Source organism: Dama dama, chromosome 9 (assembly GCF_033118175.1).
Source record: "Dama dama isolate Ldn47 chromosome 9, ASM3311817v1, whole genome shotgun sequence".
In the NCBI taxonomy this organism is placed as follows: domain Eukaryota; kingdom Metazoa; phylum Chordata; class Mammalia; order Artiodactyla; family Cervidae; genus Dama; species Dama dama.
This window is the reverse complement of record NC_083689.1, coordinates 31603061-31620126: the sequence shown is the minus strand read 5'-3', so window position 1 is coordinate 31620126 and position 17066 is coordinate 31603061.

The following is a 17066-nucleotide window of genomic DNA, read 5'->3' as shown; positions in this document are numbered from 1 at the left end:
AATTCATGTACCTCATAGCTAATAGAGCGCTGGGCCTACTCAGTAGCCTTGCCTATCATGCTGAATTGTAGTTCAAATCAGAGAAGACACACAGGCTCCCTCTTTGCCCGGTGGCTATGGGGTCATCACCAAACTCCGAATGTAAGACAGCGCTGTGCTGCTCTGAGGGGACTATAATTCTCAAGGTCCTTTCGCATTCTTTTGACTGTAAGAGCAGCGACTGAGATTTTGGAGACTTGGTTTTGGCACCCTCTTCTAGTGAGTAAATTTTGGAGGTAGATAGAGAAGAGAGAAAATTCAAATCCATGCATGAGACAAGAATGGAGAGCCTTGGTCAACCTGCCATCATGAGGTGGTTAAAATGATTGGCTCTACCTTCTATGTTCCGCGTGCTGAACTGTGCTCATATGCAGAATATAAATGTGTACTAAAAAAAAAAAAAAAATTCCCCCCTGGATCAGATAAAGATGAATGGGACTGATGCTAAAAAATATTCTTCCAATTTGACTGTAATTGGATATTTTAGTAATCTACCCAGAATTATTTTTAAAAAGTCTTCAGAATCAAATACCACAGAAAAGTATCTAAGGAAGTTCCAAATAGTTATACTAGTAACCTTTCCATCTATAGAGTTCTCAGTTAAGCAAAATTATGACACAATTTTGAAAGCAGAGCTGCCATTTACTACAGTCATTCCTAAAGAGATATATCAAATGAATATGATAATACAGATAACCAAATCCTTATCTGGAGTTTTTATTGTGAACTGAAATTCATATAGACTATGTAATGTCATTTTTTTAAAAAACTAGGGTACTCCTAAAATGTAAGCAGGATTTTAAAAAGCAACAGAAATATGAATATAAATATTCTACTTGACCTCTGCAATAGGTATTTTAACAAACACCACAAGACTCCCAAACTCAAACCTAAAAATGTGCCTCTCCCTCAAGTGCTCTTTCATTTCTCACCTCACCTACCAGCTTGTGAAGTATTTGCTCTTCCTCAGTCCATTTAATGGAGAAGGAAATGACAACCTACTCTAGTATTCTTGCCTGGAGAATCCTGTGGATGGAGGAGCCTGGTGGACTGCTGTCCATAGGATCACACAGAGTCGGACACAACTTAAGTAACTTAGCATGCATGCATGCACTGGAGAAGGAAATGGCAACCCACTCCAGTATTCTTGCCTGGAGAATCCCAGGGACGGAGAAGCCTGGCGGGCTGCCATCTGTGGGGTCACACAGAGTCGGACACAACTGAAGCAACTTAGCAGCAGCAGTCCATTTAAAATTGGTTTGAACATTCATTTATGAAAGACAAAATGTACCTAACATGAAAGCAGATTAATCTAGATATTTAGTCAAAGAAACAGTAATAGCAATTCAGTTCAGTTCAGTTGCTCAGTCATATCTGACTCTTTGTGACCCCGTGAATCGCAGCACACCAGGCCTCCCTGTCCATCATCAACTCCTGGAGTTTACTCAAACTCTTGCCCATTGAGTCAGTGATGCCATCCAACCATCTCATCCTCTGTCGTCCCCTTCTCCTCCTGCCCCCAATCCCTCCCAGCTTCAGCGTCTTTTCAAATGAGTCAGCTCTTCGAATCAGGTGGCCAAAGTATTGGAGTTTCAACTTCAACATTAGTTCTTCCAATGAACATACAGGACTGATTTCCTTTAGGATGGACTGGTTGGATCTGCTGCTGTCCAAGGCACTCTCAAGAATCTTCTCCAACACCACAGTTCAAAAGCATCAATTCTTCAGTCCTCAGTTTTCTTTATAGTCCAAGTCTCACATCCTTACATGACTACTGGAAAAACCATAGCTTTGACTAGACAGACCTTTGTCTGTTAGGTCCATACCATTTCTGTCCTTTATTGTGCTCATCTTTGCGTGAAATGTTCTCTTGGTATCTCTAATTTTCTTGAAGAGATCTCTAGTCTTTCCCATTCTATTGTTTTCCTCTATTTCTTTGCACTGATCACTGAGGAAGGCTTTCTTATCTCTCCTTGCTATTCTTTGGAACTCTGCATTCAAATGGGTATATCTTTCCTTTTCTCCTTTGCCTTTAGCTTCTCTTATTTTGTCAGCTATTTGTAAGTCCTTGTCCCACAACCATTTTGCCTTTTTCTCTTTCTTTTTCTTGGGTATGGTCTTGATCCCTGCCTCCTGTACAATGTCATGAACCTCTGTCCATGGTTTTTCAGGCACTCTGTCTATCAGGTATAATCCCTTGAATCTATTTGTCACTTCCACTGTGTAATCGTAAGGGATTTGATTTAGGTCATACCTGAATGGTCTAGTGGTTTCCCCTACTTTCTTTAATTTAAGTCTGAATTTGGCAATAAGGAGTTCATGATCTGATCCACAGTCAGCTCCCAGTCTTGTTTTGCTGACTCTATAGAGCTTCTCCATCTTTGCCTGCAAAGAATATAATCAACCTGATTTTGGTATTGACTATCTGGTGATGTCCATGTGTAGAGTCTTCTCTTGTCTTGTTGGAAGAGGATGCTTGATATGACCAGTGTGTTCTCTTGACAAAACTCTGTTAAACTTTGACTTGCTTCATTTTGTACTCCAAGGCCACATTCACCTGTTACTCCAGGTAACTCTTGATTTCCTACTTTTGCATTCTGGTCACTTAAAATGAAGAGGACATTGTTTTGGGGTATTATCTCTAGAAGGTCTTGTAGATCTTCATAGAACCATTCAACTTCAGCTTCTTTAGCATTACTGGTTGGGGCATAGACTTGGATTACTGTGATATTGAATGGTTTGCCTCAGATACAAACAGAGATTATTCTGTCTTTCTTGAGACTGCACCCAAGTACTACATTTTGGACTCTTTTCTTCTAAGGGATTCTTGCCCACAGTAGTAGATATAATGGTCATCTGAATTGAAATCACCCATTCCAATCCATTTTAATTCACCGAATCCTATAATGTTGATGGTCACTCTTGCCATCATCTCCTGTTTGACCACTTTCAGTTTGCCTTGATTCCTGGACCTAACATTCCAGGTTCCTATGCAATATTGCTCTTTACAGCGTCAGACTTTGCTTCCATCACCAGTCACATCCACAACTGGGCATTGTTTTTGCTTTGGCTCTGTCTCTTCTTTCTTTCTAGAGTTATTTCTCCACTCTTTTCCAGTAGCATATTGGGTATCTACTGACTTCGGGAGATCATTTTTCAGTGTCATACCTTTTTGCCTTTTCATACTATTCATGGGGTTCTCAAGGCAAGAATACTGAAGTGGTTTGCCATTCCCTTCTCCAGTGGACCATGTTTTGTCAGAAATCTCCACTATGACCCGTCTGTCTTGGGTGGCCCTACATGGCATGGTTCATAGTTTCATTGAGCTAGACAAGGCTGTGGTCCATGGGATCAGTTTGGTTAGTTTTCTGTGATTGTGGTTTTCATTCTGTCTGCCCTCTGATGGATAAGAATAAGAGGCTTATGGAAGCTTCCTGATAGGAGAGACTGACTGAGGGGTTACCACACCTGTTTTTCTAAAATCACATATCTAATTAGCATAGTTTCCTAGTTAGAACATTTGAATGTATCCTCTGAATCTAGAGGATAAAAGTTTTAACTTTGTATCAAGTTAGTTAGGAGTATTACAATCTGTCCTCAACCTACAGTCCTCATTCTCTATGGTCCTCAACTCCTCCCTCCACGCGCATTCCTTTGACACCAGTTATGCTGGACGATGCTTCCTCCTCTGTCCATGGGGTTCTCCAGGCAAGAAACTGGAGTGGGTTGCCATTCCCTTCTCCAGGGGATCTTCCCAACCCAGGGATCGAACCCAGATCTCCTGCATTGTAGGCAGATTCTTTAATGTCTGAGCTACCAGGGAAACCCTACTTTAAATTAGTGACTATTAAACTCAAGTGTGTATCAGAATAATGCAGAAGGCACGTTAAAACATAGATGGTGGGTCTCACTTCTAGGGCGTCTGATTTGGAACAGGCTAATGGGGACCCAAATTTACATTTCTCACAAGTGCCTAGATGATGCTGATGATGTTGGTATGAGGACATCACTTTGAGAATCAGTTCTCTAAAGCAAGCCAGATTTTCAACTACATGAAATCCTTTGACTCAGTTTAAAATTGCTTTTGTTTCCTTTCTCGGTAGGGCCTCTCTTGATTATCCTCTGAGTTGATGCACACCTTCTTGTAAGTTTATAAGCATTATTTACAATACAGAAAGCTATGGTTTGTTAATCTGGCTGTTTCCTTCCTTTAACTATATGCTTCTTAAGGGCAGAAAGTATGTTGCATTTACTTTTATATTCCTAGACTTAGCACAGTGGAGAGGAACTTGATCTCCTTTGCTGAATGAATTGGCGATATAGTATCTGCATTCTTGACTGGGCCATTTTCCAGATATAGAATTGGCCATGCTGTCTATTAACTTTAATAGCTACTGGCACATGTATTTCAGTGACCTTTTGATAACATTTCACAGTTCTTAACAATTCACCAAAGGGAATTTTAAACCAACCCTAATCTTACATTCTAATGAACAAAAGAAACATTCATGACAGGTAGTCAGAAATCAGTCTGATGAAATTCAATATAACATGAAACAAAAGACTTCAAATTATCCTGGAAGCTATATGGGTCCCTGTCTCACATCATCTCTCTGAGGAAGGTGTGGCTACCCATGAAAATGCAACTGGGATATTATGTCAGTTAAGTGAAGAACACTAGGGGAATACAAATGCAGTCAAAACAGTGGATTGTCAGTGTGCTTACTGATTTATTGTTTCAGCTACAACAGGTTGTTCTTTCATTGTGTGAATAGTCTAAAGGGTATATATGGATTTATATGATCCATAGAGGTAAGGAAAGGATTCTTCAGGAAGGCTGAATTCTTTTCTTGCTTTTAACTCACGATCCCAAGTGAATAGTGAGGTCAGCTAAGATGCTAGAACCAAAATTTTCAACTTCTACTTGATTGTATACCTGGTAATTGGAATTCTGGCTCAGATGTCCAGAAAAACATTTCCCAACACAAAAAGAGAGGCAAAGACAGTTTTAAGAGCCAGAGGTGTGGAAGTTGGACCAGTTCAAGGAATGCTAATTGGTGTGGAGAAGCAGAATGGGGTGGGAATTCGTGACGGGACTGGTCAGGAGCTGGCCCCAAATTGTGTGGGACCTTAAATGTCATGCCAAGGAGTCTAAATTTAATCCACAGGCATTTGGGAGGCACTGACATAATTCTAAACTGGGAATTAGAGAAACTGGAAGCAGAAGACTAATTATAAGTCAAAAGATTGGGACCTGAGCTAATGGAAGGCATCGAGAAAGGTAAAAAATATTTTAGAGAAAGAAAGAATTTTTTCTTAGTAATTATATTAGAGTTCTTTAGATAAACAGAAAAATAGGAGACCCAGGGAAGATCTAGTGTTGCAGTTCAAGTCTGAAGGTCATTGCTGGTAAAACTCCTCCTCGCTCAGGGGTGCAGGGTCGGGCAGAGGTCAGCCATTAAGGCATTTCACTAACTGGATGGGGCCCACTCACAGTAAGGAGGACGTTGTGCTTTACTCAATGTTTACCAATTTATAAGTCAATCTTATTAAAAAAAAAAACAAAAAAAACCCTCAACAGAAACATCCAGAATAATGTTTGACAAGTATCTAGGCACCATGGCCCAGCTGAGCTGATATCTAAAGTTAGCTGGCACAGTGACCAACTGGACGGAGAACTAAAGGTAAGGAAAATAAAGGGTAGGTGGCATTGCCTTTAGCTTAGATATTTGAGTAAATAATGTTGCTTTCTAATCAGGACAGGATTCCTGAAAAGAGGGGCAAATTTTGGTTAGAAAAAAATTTTCATTATTCAAGAAAGATTTATTGATCTTAAAGGTTGCATCAAATACTAAGTGAAATAATTTTTTTTTAGTGTGTGTGAGAGGGAATAAACATATGGAAAACACTGTATTAAGAGGAAAAACTACAGTGTGATTAAGCATGCACTTCAGAGGCGGACGCACTGAGGTTCTGTGGTGTGGGCCTGCTGATTGGCAGGTCAGTCTCACTGTCCTCATCTATAAAGTTAGGTGTTCTAAGAGTTAGTTATATACAGAATTATTACACACAGTTACTATAATATGACTATATATGCAGTCTCTAATTCTCAGAAGCCTTATATATACACACACATATACATACAAAAATACAGTGCCTGGCACTGGTACTCACTCAGTAGTTTATCAAGAAACATCTCCAGGAAGATTTAGTTGTGTTTTTACTGCATAGGTTGTAACCAATATAGAGTGCTAAACAAATATGAGACAGATGAGATGAGACAAATACTTCCCTGGGGCCCTGACAGTCTCAGGGGACATGGCTGCTGGGAGGGCACTGACTTATAATACACTAAATGGATCCATGATGACATAAAGCTGATAATGTAGGTCCCAAAGGAACTGTGTCAGGACCAGGGAATAACTTCAACAGTGGTCTCATTAGGGTCTCTTATTTACTCATGTAAACAACATGCAGTAGTTCATATGCAACATTTTATTAGGCTTCATGAAAGCCATAAATGTTTAAAATTTAGAAAATAAATTTTGTTGTTGTTCAGTTGCTAAGTCATGTCCAACTCTTTGCAGTCCCAAGGACTATAGCATGTCAGGTTTCTCTATCCAGAGAAAACAAATTCAGGACCCTCTAAAATCATTTAGTTGGAGCTTCTAAGGTTACATGTTAATACACATTCATGCATACAAACTCATTTAATCAGCGTGGAAATAGATTGTACCAGTTACTGTAATAATTTGGTATATTTTGGTATTCCTTAATGAATGGATAACAAAGGGTGATGTACTGTAGAGGTTTCAAAATCAGAGGTGACTTTCTAAAACAGGGGTCAGAAAGCTATGGCCAATGGGCCAAATCTTGTTTTGTACATAAAGTTTTATTGAAACAGTTATCTTCATTTGCTTGGTTTTATCTCAGGCTGCCTTCACTCTGCAATGGCTGAATTGAGTAAGAGAGATAGAGACCATATGGTCTGCAAAGCCTGAGTAGTTACTCTATGGTACTTTAGAGAAAAAGTTGACAGATCCTTCTCTAAAAGAATTTTGGACACTTGGCTTTATGTCAGAGTTTGAAAAGGCTCAAACTATAAACTCTAGGCATAAAGAGCAATGATAAACACTTTACGCTGATTAGACGTAAGGATAGATTGGGGAAGCAGTGAGACTAAGGAAATTTTCAGAGTGTGAACAGCATCAAAAGAATGTAGCTGAGAATCCACTCCTGCCTGTTTTTGCCAAAGAGAAACACAAGGCCAGAGTGACCACTTCTTCTAAACCTGGAAAGGAAGACAGGTTTCCATCTTTAAAATCAAATTTCCAAACTCTGAGTCACTTTCAGGATAAGCCAAAGAGGTCTGGCCACCATTTACCATCTCTGGCTTAGAAACTAAAGAAAGTAATATTGTGAAATAGCAGATAAGAAGTGGAATGAAGAAAGGACACAGTTAATTGTGATTTCACAGATGCTTTCCCCTGCTTTACATGAAGGCCTCAGTGGACAGATCAGATCTCTGCAGTGCAAAGAATGACAGGCAGCACGGAAGGAAAAAGCACCAGGCACATCCATCAATTTCATTATCAACCCCATCAGTTCCAAGGAGATGATGTCTGAAAAGTGAGAGGACAGAGACATGGCAATACCTGCAGGAGGCTGAGCAGCTGAAACAAGTTGAAAAAATGCACTTTACCTGAGCTTCCAAATCACAGCAGATGGTGAGATCTGAAGGGAGATAAACATTAAGACCTGGAAAGCAAGCAATTTGTCCTGTCAGCTTTCAAGGGCTGGTGCAGATGAAAGACCAAGGACTAGATAGAAACTGTGCAACAGCAGTTTTTGACAACACTCAACACTGTCTACTGGGTGGGTGATGGATGGTGACCTGCTGAGGGGAAAGGAATCCCTTTAGCAATGGGAAGGAACTTCGGAAATGCTTAAAATTAAAGAGTAGACATGAACCGGATGTGAGAAATTGGAAGCAAATAGGGCACCCTACATGGCAAAAACAAATCAGATAAATGAAAAGACAACTCTTTTTAGGTAGAATATAGAAGAGTGATATAGCCTACAGGGCTGAGAGAATCTGGGTTGGTTTTTCTGGCTCCTAGCTCCTAAGACAACATGGAAGGTTCTCAAGTAAGTCACTACCCAATGCACTGGCAGGATGATAGAGTTGGGATGGCTGATTCTGCAGGATGACTTTGAGAGGCTGCCTATACTCTCACATAAATTTACCACTCATTCATTTATTTATTCATTGATTCCTTCATTATTTGGCCCTTAAATATTTATTTAGATAAATGCCTGATCAGGTGTTAGACATGGTCCTTGGTGCTGGAGATAGAAGTGTGAATAAGATAAAGACCCTTTCTTCCTAGAGCTATGTTCTATTTGGGGACACATCACTTAATAGCTACCTGGCCTGTTGCTCATTTTCTTTTTTATAAAAATGATACAATAATTGCTGTATTTACTTTTAAGATAGTAAGACAGTTACTGAGAAATTTCTGTAAAGCAGGCTATTCATCAGTTATTACAGCTAACATTCTCATATCTGTTTCCCAGGCTCTGTGATATTATCTTGCTAATAAACAGATTTGATGATGCCTCCCGTACTTTGATGTCTTTTCATTATTTATAGGAGGGGTCAGCAATTTTTTTCTGTAAAGGTTCAGGTAATAAATAGTCCAGGCTTTGTGGGCCATATAGTCTCTCTCACAACTATTCAAGTCTGCTGCTGCAATGCAAAAGCAACCATAGATCACATATAAATGAATAGGAGTAGCTGTGCTCCAATAAAATTTCATTTACAAAAACAAGTGGTGGTCCAAGATTGGCCCATGGGCTCCAGTTTTCCAACTCCTGATCTAGTCTGGAGCAGAAAGGTCCCAATTCTTTAGTATAGCATATAGTCTAATACCAAATCCTAATTCCATTTCATCCTCCTCCATTCCTCTTGTAAAACTAAACAATTTGCTAATTCATGATTTCATAATATAGTTTCTCATTTAAAAAAATTGATAGTGATTATTAAAAAATACAAATTATAAAAACCAAATGAGAATGTACTGTGCATACTACTGTGGAACCTTAATTTTTAATTAATAATATTATTATTTAATGCATAGATTCTATCTTATTCTGCTCAATGGCTGCTTATTATCCCACTGTATAGATGAACCACATTTCTTTAACCAGTTACTCTGTACTTCAAACTTCCTGGCCTTGTATATGTTACTTCCTCTGCCTTGAAAGACTTTCCTTGTCTAGTTGGCAGTCTTCTTAAGAGCAAGAACCAGTTTAAATACTCTCTCTATAAAATCTATCCTGCATTCCTTGTACAAAATCCACTCTGTTCTCATTTATTTTATATATAAATCCTAAGAGTCTTGGAGTAAGTGTGCTAGGTATTAATATAGATAAAATTTAATGAGTGTTTACTAGATACCAGATATTGTTAAAAGCACATTATGTGCATTAACTGTCTACAAAAGCTAGTTCCTGCTGAACTGCTCAACATGATGTTTTTTACTCTAAATTTTAAGCAAGGTAGGTTGACTTTTTCTGTTAAATGAAAGCAAAAGAATCCTATTTTATATGTATTTAGGAACATCTATCATTGAGCATGGATCCTGGCAGATACAATATTAAAGCTGCCTTCTCCTTTTAAGCAGTAAGTTCTCTGACTGTGGTCATAAGACCTTAATCACACAGGAATAATCAGGGTCCAGGATAGTAATTTGCTCATCAAAGGAATCTCAATAAATATCAGTCTAGTGAGTAAATGGAGGAGGGCATGGTAAACCACTCCAGTATTCTTGCCTAGAGAATGTCCATGGACAGAGGAGCCTGGCCGACTACCATCCATGGAGTCGCAAAGAGTCGGAAACGACTGGGCCGCTAAGCACAGCACAGCACAGTGAGTTAATGACTCAGTACAGAGGTGAGATAACCTACTGAATGGGAAAGGCACTTTAATACTTTTTCTGAGTCCAGTTTCTTTAACTTCCAGGGGTTTACTGTTTTAACTGCTTTGATGATGTAAAAGATTAGGTGTAAAGAGCAGGGTGGTATTACAGAGTTGGGTACTACTAACTAGTTCTAGGGAGCTTCCCTAGTGGCTTAGACAGTAAAGAATCTGCCTGTAATGCAGGAGACTCAGGTTTGTTCCCTGGGTCATGAAGATTCCCTGGAGAAAGGAGTGGCAATCCACTCCAGTATTCTTGCCTGGAGAATCTCATGGACAGAGGAGCCTGGCGGACTACAGTTCATAGGGTCACAAAAAGTTGGATACTACTAACACTTTCACTTTCAACTAGTTCTAACCTATATAAGCTGTATTTTCCCACAACTCAAAACCTTGATTTAAAATACAGTCACACTATAAGTTATCCGAAGTTGAAAAAGGAGAGTGATTTTTAGAAATATTTTTATAAGAGACTTCTGCACTAGGATCCATTAATAGATAAGATATTTACAGATGATCAAGCTCTACAGAGACCAGATTTCCTGGCACTCATCTTGGAACTGTGTTATCTAGGTGAATAAAGGTAGAGTCTACCACCAAAGAAGCCAAGTCAAATTCATGTAACATAGTGAGACACGCCTCCGTGATGTTGAGAGTACTGGGAGCTAACTCCTGATTTACTGGTAACTGTAAGAATGATTCTCAGGCCAAGAAGTAAATTAAGGGCAACCCTGTACTTACCACATTGCATTTTATGGCTTCTCAAGAGTGGTAGGATAAATATATCACATAACAACGATTATTCAGAAAGCCAGGCACTGTGCAAAGTGTGTTACAAAAATTTTCTTTTATGAAATCCCCCACTAGGGTATAGGTATTTTGAGTCCCAATTTATAGATGACTAAATTGAGACCTAACTTAGACCTATTAAAGGGCTTATGACCTATTAAGGGCTTATACAGTGATACTGATTCCAGGCCCATGTTCTGTTTCACTAAAGCACTCATGCCATGGAAATTCAAATAGAGCAGTTAACTTCTGACTTCTTGTTTTCTTAGGAGAATCTGGATGCAATATCATCTCATATATCTTCATTTGAGACGGAACTAGATGTTCCAAGTTGTTTTCTCCAACTCTATAGTCCAAAGGGTTTGATTAGTCAAGCTAGCAGACATTTTGAGTTATTTATGAGTATGTAACCCTCTTCTCTCCAAAAGCCTAAGGATTTGGAAGATTACTGCCTCCTAAGAAATTATAGGAATGAGAAGAATTAAAGAGAAAGGCAGAAAAAGGATTGGTGAGATTTATATTCATTTTCTTCAACGTGAAAACAATTCACATAATGACTCAGTATGGATGGGGCTCTCCTTTTATGTGACTTGAGGCCAAATGAATGGTGTCTCTAATACCTTCACATGGTCTGGAGCCAGGAAGATACTCCCAGATCTGCATAACCTCAAGAGCAGAGTAGAAATTCCACAGCCTCATTATGTTTACTGGCTGCCACACTGGAGCTGCTTCTGTGGCTGGTGGTGAGTGAGCAGTAGAGAACATGACATATACTATCAGCAGCTTCTGTTACTATGAGGCTGTCAGGAGACAAATCTCCATTGGTTCTTGATATTTCTGCACATCTGAAGAAGGGCTGTCTTTTTCAAGGATGTTTGCAAGGTAAACAGTCTTGGAAGATAGAGATAGTATCTTCCTATGGAGTAGAGGTAATGGTTTGTTTCTTGCCCAGTATAATGAATATAATGCAACCTTTTGGGGCAAGGCTAAGGCAGGTTTGCTTGCAGCACATTATTCTCTATGCCTGAGGTTGCCCAGCTGTGAGACAAACCAACAATGTACTCAGCATACGCCTGAACCACTCAACATCAGCCCATGGGCAGTGGGTGGAAACAAGGGGAACTGATGTGAACATGAACTCATGCTGTTTGTGTGCTGTGGGTGATAAAGTCCTTTGTCTTTGCCCCATGAGGCTTGTGTTCTGCCAAGATTGATTATATTCTTTGCAGTCGAAGATGGAGAAGCTCTATACAGTCAGCAAAAACAAGACTGAGAGCTGACTGTGACTCAGATCATGAACTCCCTATTGGAAACTTCAGACTTAAATTGAAGAAAGTAGGGAAAACCACTAGGTCATTCAGATATGACCTAAATCAAATTCTTTATGATTATACAGTGGAAGTGACAAATAGAGTCAATGGATTAGATTTGATAGCCTGAAGAACTATGGACAGAGGTTTATAACATTGTACAGGAGGCAGTGATCAAAACCATTCCCAAGAAAAAGAAATGCAAAAAGGTAAAATTATTGTCTAAGGAGGCCTTACGAATAGTTGAGAAAAGAAGAGACGCAAATAGACACGTATAGAAGTAAAGGCAAAGGAGAAATGGAAAGATATATCCATCTGAATGCAGGGTTCCAAAGAATAGCAAGGAGAGATAAGAAAGCCTTCCTAAGTGATCAGTACAAATAAATAGAGGAAAAACAGAATGGGAAAGACTAGAGATCTCATCAAGAAAATTAGAGATCCGAAGGGGACATTTCATGCAAAAATGGGCACAATAAAGGACAGAAATGGTTTAACCTAACAGAAGCAGAAGATATTGAGAAGTGATGGCAAAAATACACAGAGGAACTATGCAAAAAAGATCTTAATGACCCAGATAACCACGATGGGGTGTTCACTCACCTAGAGCCAGACATCCTGGAGTCTGAAGTCAAGTGGGACTTAGGAAGCATCACTACAAACAAAGCCAGTGAAGGTAATGGAATTCCAGTTGATCTATTTCAAATCCTTAAAGATGATGCTGTTAAAGTGTTGCACTCAATATGCCAGCAAATTTGGAAAACCTGCTCACTTACAAGCAGGGAAAAATAATCAGATCCTCCATAGTCCTGATATAGGCCTACCAATCTACAAATCTATGGTATCCAAGATGGTCTCAATGTTGTGTCTAGAGAACCACAGCCAAATAAGAGTTACATTTTTCATTAATATATTTAATTTTTATTATTACTTGGTAGCCTGAGTGTTGGCCAGGCTCTACTGCTTCAAAAATAAAGCATGTCTAATGATGGAATGTTTCATTATGTCTAGGTCCTGAGGTGTCCATTTCCATATAGAAATCCTTATAAACATTGAAAAAAAAAAACAAAAAAAAACAAAAACTGCCCATCAAGGAAACAACAGTCTATCCCTTTTCTCACCAAGTCCTGAAGTCCATACTGTATTGAAAAGTTCTGATGATTATGGGTCTATCCTTAAATAAAATATAAATTAGACTGAGCTAGTTAATAAGATGATGATTTACTTGTCTTGAATTGGTTATAAATCTCTTATATCCAAATATCCAATCTGCCATTAACTAATTGACAAGAGTCTGCTAGGACCACTCTTCTATGAAGTACAGCACATAAGTGTCTTTTCCTAGGGCAACCCTCTGTTGGTATAACACTGGTTCTCTTTGTGATGGAGACAGTAAAGACGGGGGAGGATTTCAAATCTTTTAATTTCAGGTTGACCTGAAACCAGCCTACTTTAAGAAGTTTTTACCTTGAACCTGTGATTTTAGAGGAATTATTTCCCAATAGTCCCTCCTTTCATGTCTCTCTCTTTTGTCATTGACATGATTATAGGAGGTAATAAGTATTTTCTCCATAACACAAAAACACTGACTTTCAGTCTTCAATAAACAATGTGCTCTCTTCCTCTGTTCTTGAATTCTTGAACCCAAATGATGATCTTACAAGGGTGATGGCTTAAAAGATTTGGTTTCTCCTCTAACATTTATAACCTGTTTGACCTGAACTGAACCATCTGCAGATTGATGCATAATTTTGTCTTTTTAAAAACTTAAAAAAATTATATCCCCTTCACCCATTTCTATCAGTTTTTTTTTTTTTTTTTTTTCCGGAGGGTGGTGGTAGGGGTATATAGTCCACAGAAACTTTATAAAACTCTCTCTCCTACCCCTGAATACCCTGAAGCTCCTTGAAGTCTCTGAAGCAAAATCATTCTTATCCAAGTGCTATGTTACAATGTTACACACCCTCTCAAGGTTTTAACCCTTACTGTCTAGACCAAAGGACACTTCCTCTTGCGTCACATGCCTGGGACAACTGTCCCTACTTCCCCACCTAATTGTACACAACTTAAGCAGCCTCTTAGAGATCCTAATGTTTCTTAGGTTGGACTGATTTTTCTCTTGAGAATCAACCATTGCAAGGGCAGTGCTTTATATCTTTGGAGATGCTATATACTGACTGGTCGTTTCTTAATCTCTGTTGTAAACAGGAGATGTGAGGAGGCCTTGAACTCTTTACATGTGGTTAATTTTTATTCTGTCATACCAGCCCTGTATTCAACTTTGCTAACTCTCTGACATCTTGAGCTGATGATGTTATCACCTGATGGGTAAGGGCAACCATTCCATGTTTTGATTCTATATTTGGGTTTGGTCCCTAGCTCCACTGGATAGAATTTTGTTTTAACAGCTCATATTCCCATGGAGTTTATACAAGCTTTCTCAGCTGGTTCGGGACAGTTAATTAGCACAGTCACCTCAGCTGTGCTGACATTGGTTGATGATATCAGTGTAAAACCAGCAATGTTTTGGAATGATAGGCCGTGTGAACTGATGCCAAAAGAACCCGGCTGCCTTTTTCTCTTCTGTTCAAAATATGTTTAAATTGCAGCTCTTCTTCCAAAGTACTGGTAACACTAGTGATTAAAAAAAAAAAAAAAACTGCCAAGACTAATATTATAGCAAACCAGAGAGGAGCTAATCACTTGGTCATTAAACAAAATTTATTTCCAAAGAGAAATATATAGTTGTATGGGTTTAAAAGCACAGAACAATGTTACTTTTATCTTGCAATTCAGTTCCACACATGGTGATCTCGCTGAGCACTGTGACCAGGCAAAGTTGAGGGACTTGTTACAGTGAGTTTATTAGTTGCAATGGGATCTTGTTTCATTTAATTTGTGCTGGGGGCTGTTATATGCAAATCACTAACATGGTACACAGTTGGTTACAAAAGATATCAGAACAGAAAAGGGAGCTGCCTTCACATTCTTCTAGAAGTATCTCAATGATATCATTTCACCTTATTATTTTTTGGAGACATATTAAAAATTATCTGCCATGCTCTCTCATTGAAAAAGGAAATTTTTAAAAAATATTTTAGATGGAATTAAAATCATAATATTTAACATTCTGGGTAATTCATGCAAGGTGCTGTTTTGAGGAGTTCAACAAAACATCAGCTGTTTCCCTGCTGTAGTTTGGATTGCTTTTCACTGCTTGACTTCAATTTATTGGATAAGGGATTGTCATCTCTGCTAAGGACACCTGATATGTGTGCCTTGGCATGGCGCAAGGACACTGCTCAGCAGGGGTACTTTCAGGGGAAAGATGATGGGCTAAGTGTTTTCTAACAGCATTTGGGGGACTAATTCTTGTACTTGCAGAAGAAAGATACTCAGTCAGCTACATCTAGGACTGATAAAGATGAGGCGTAGGGCTGTACCCAATTGAGTGGTCGTCTTACAACAGGACTTATATTTTCCTAAGACTTCCAGTCCCAGTTTGGAACTTATGATCATGTTTAAACCTGTCTATCAGATGTCTGTTTTCTGGCATAGTTGAAATATCCCTAAGAGGCTTTTCTATACTAGGAGTCTAGAATTATCATCATTTCAGCCTGGGACATGCAAGTACAAGCAATCTATCCAAGACTGTCATCCCACTGTCTGGCACTGTCCATGTCTTTGCAGCAACATGGTCTGTTTGGGGAAAATGCTACTTCTCTCCTCACTAGCTTCTCTATATGCCAGTAAGAATGCAAAGCTGTGTTCTGGCTGAATGAGCTTCAGTTATATGTGATTTAAAGAGGCTGAATAATAGACAGCCTTATGTAAATTGATGAAGTTAGGCCACACCCTCCCAACCGACCCAAAAATAAGCTCAAAATGGCTTAAAGATTTAAACATAAAACAAGGAAACATAGAACTCCTAGAAGAGAACATAGGCAAAACATTTTCTGACCTAAATCATACCAATGTTTTCTTAGGTCAGTCTTCCAAAGCAACAGAAATAAAAACAAAAATAAACAAATGGGATCTATTCAAACTTACAAGCTTTAGCATAGCAAAGAAAACTGTAAACAAAATGAAAAGACAACCTATGGAATGAGAGAAGACACCTGCAAACAATGTGACTGACAAAAGCTTACTTTCCAAAATATGCAAACAGCTTACACAATTCAACAACAAAAAATAAACAACCCAATTGAAAATGGCAAAAAGACCTAAATAGATCTTTCTCCAAAGAGGAAATACAAATGGCCAATAGGTGCAAGAAAAGATACTTAATATCGCTAATTACTCTATTCAGTTCAGCTCAGGTGTTCAGTGATGTTTGACTCTTTGTGAGCCCATGGACTGCAGCACGTTAGGCTTCCCTGTCCATCACCACCACCTGGAGCTTGCTCAAACTCATGTCCATTGGGTCGGTGATGTGATCCAAACATCTCATCCTCTGTTGTCCCGTTCTCCTCCTGACTTTAATCTTTTCCAGCATCAGTCTTTTTTTCAATGAGTCAGTTCTTTGCATCAGGTGGCCAAAGTATTGGAGTTTCAGCTTCAGCATCAGTTCTTCCAATGAATATTCAGGGCTGATTTCCTTTAGGTTTGACTGGTTGGATCTCCTTGCAGTCCAAGGGACTCTCAAGAGTCTTCTCCAACACCACAGCTCAAAAGCATCAATTCTTTGCACTCAGCTTTCTTTATGGTTCAACTCTCACAACCATACATGACTACTGGAAAAACCATACTTTTGACTATACGGAATTTGTCAGCAAAGTAATGTCTCTGCTTTTTAATATGCTGCTAGGTTTGTCATAGCTTTTCTTCCAAGGAACAATTGTCTGATAATTCCATGGCTGCCATCACCATCTGCAGTGATTTTGGAGCCCAAGGAAATAAAGTCTGTCACTGTTTTCATTGTTTCCCCATCCTTTTGCCATGAAGTGATGGGA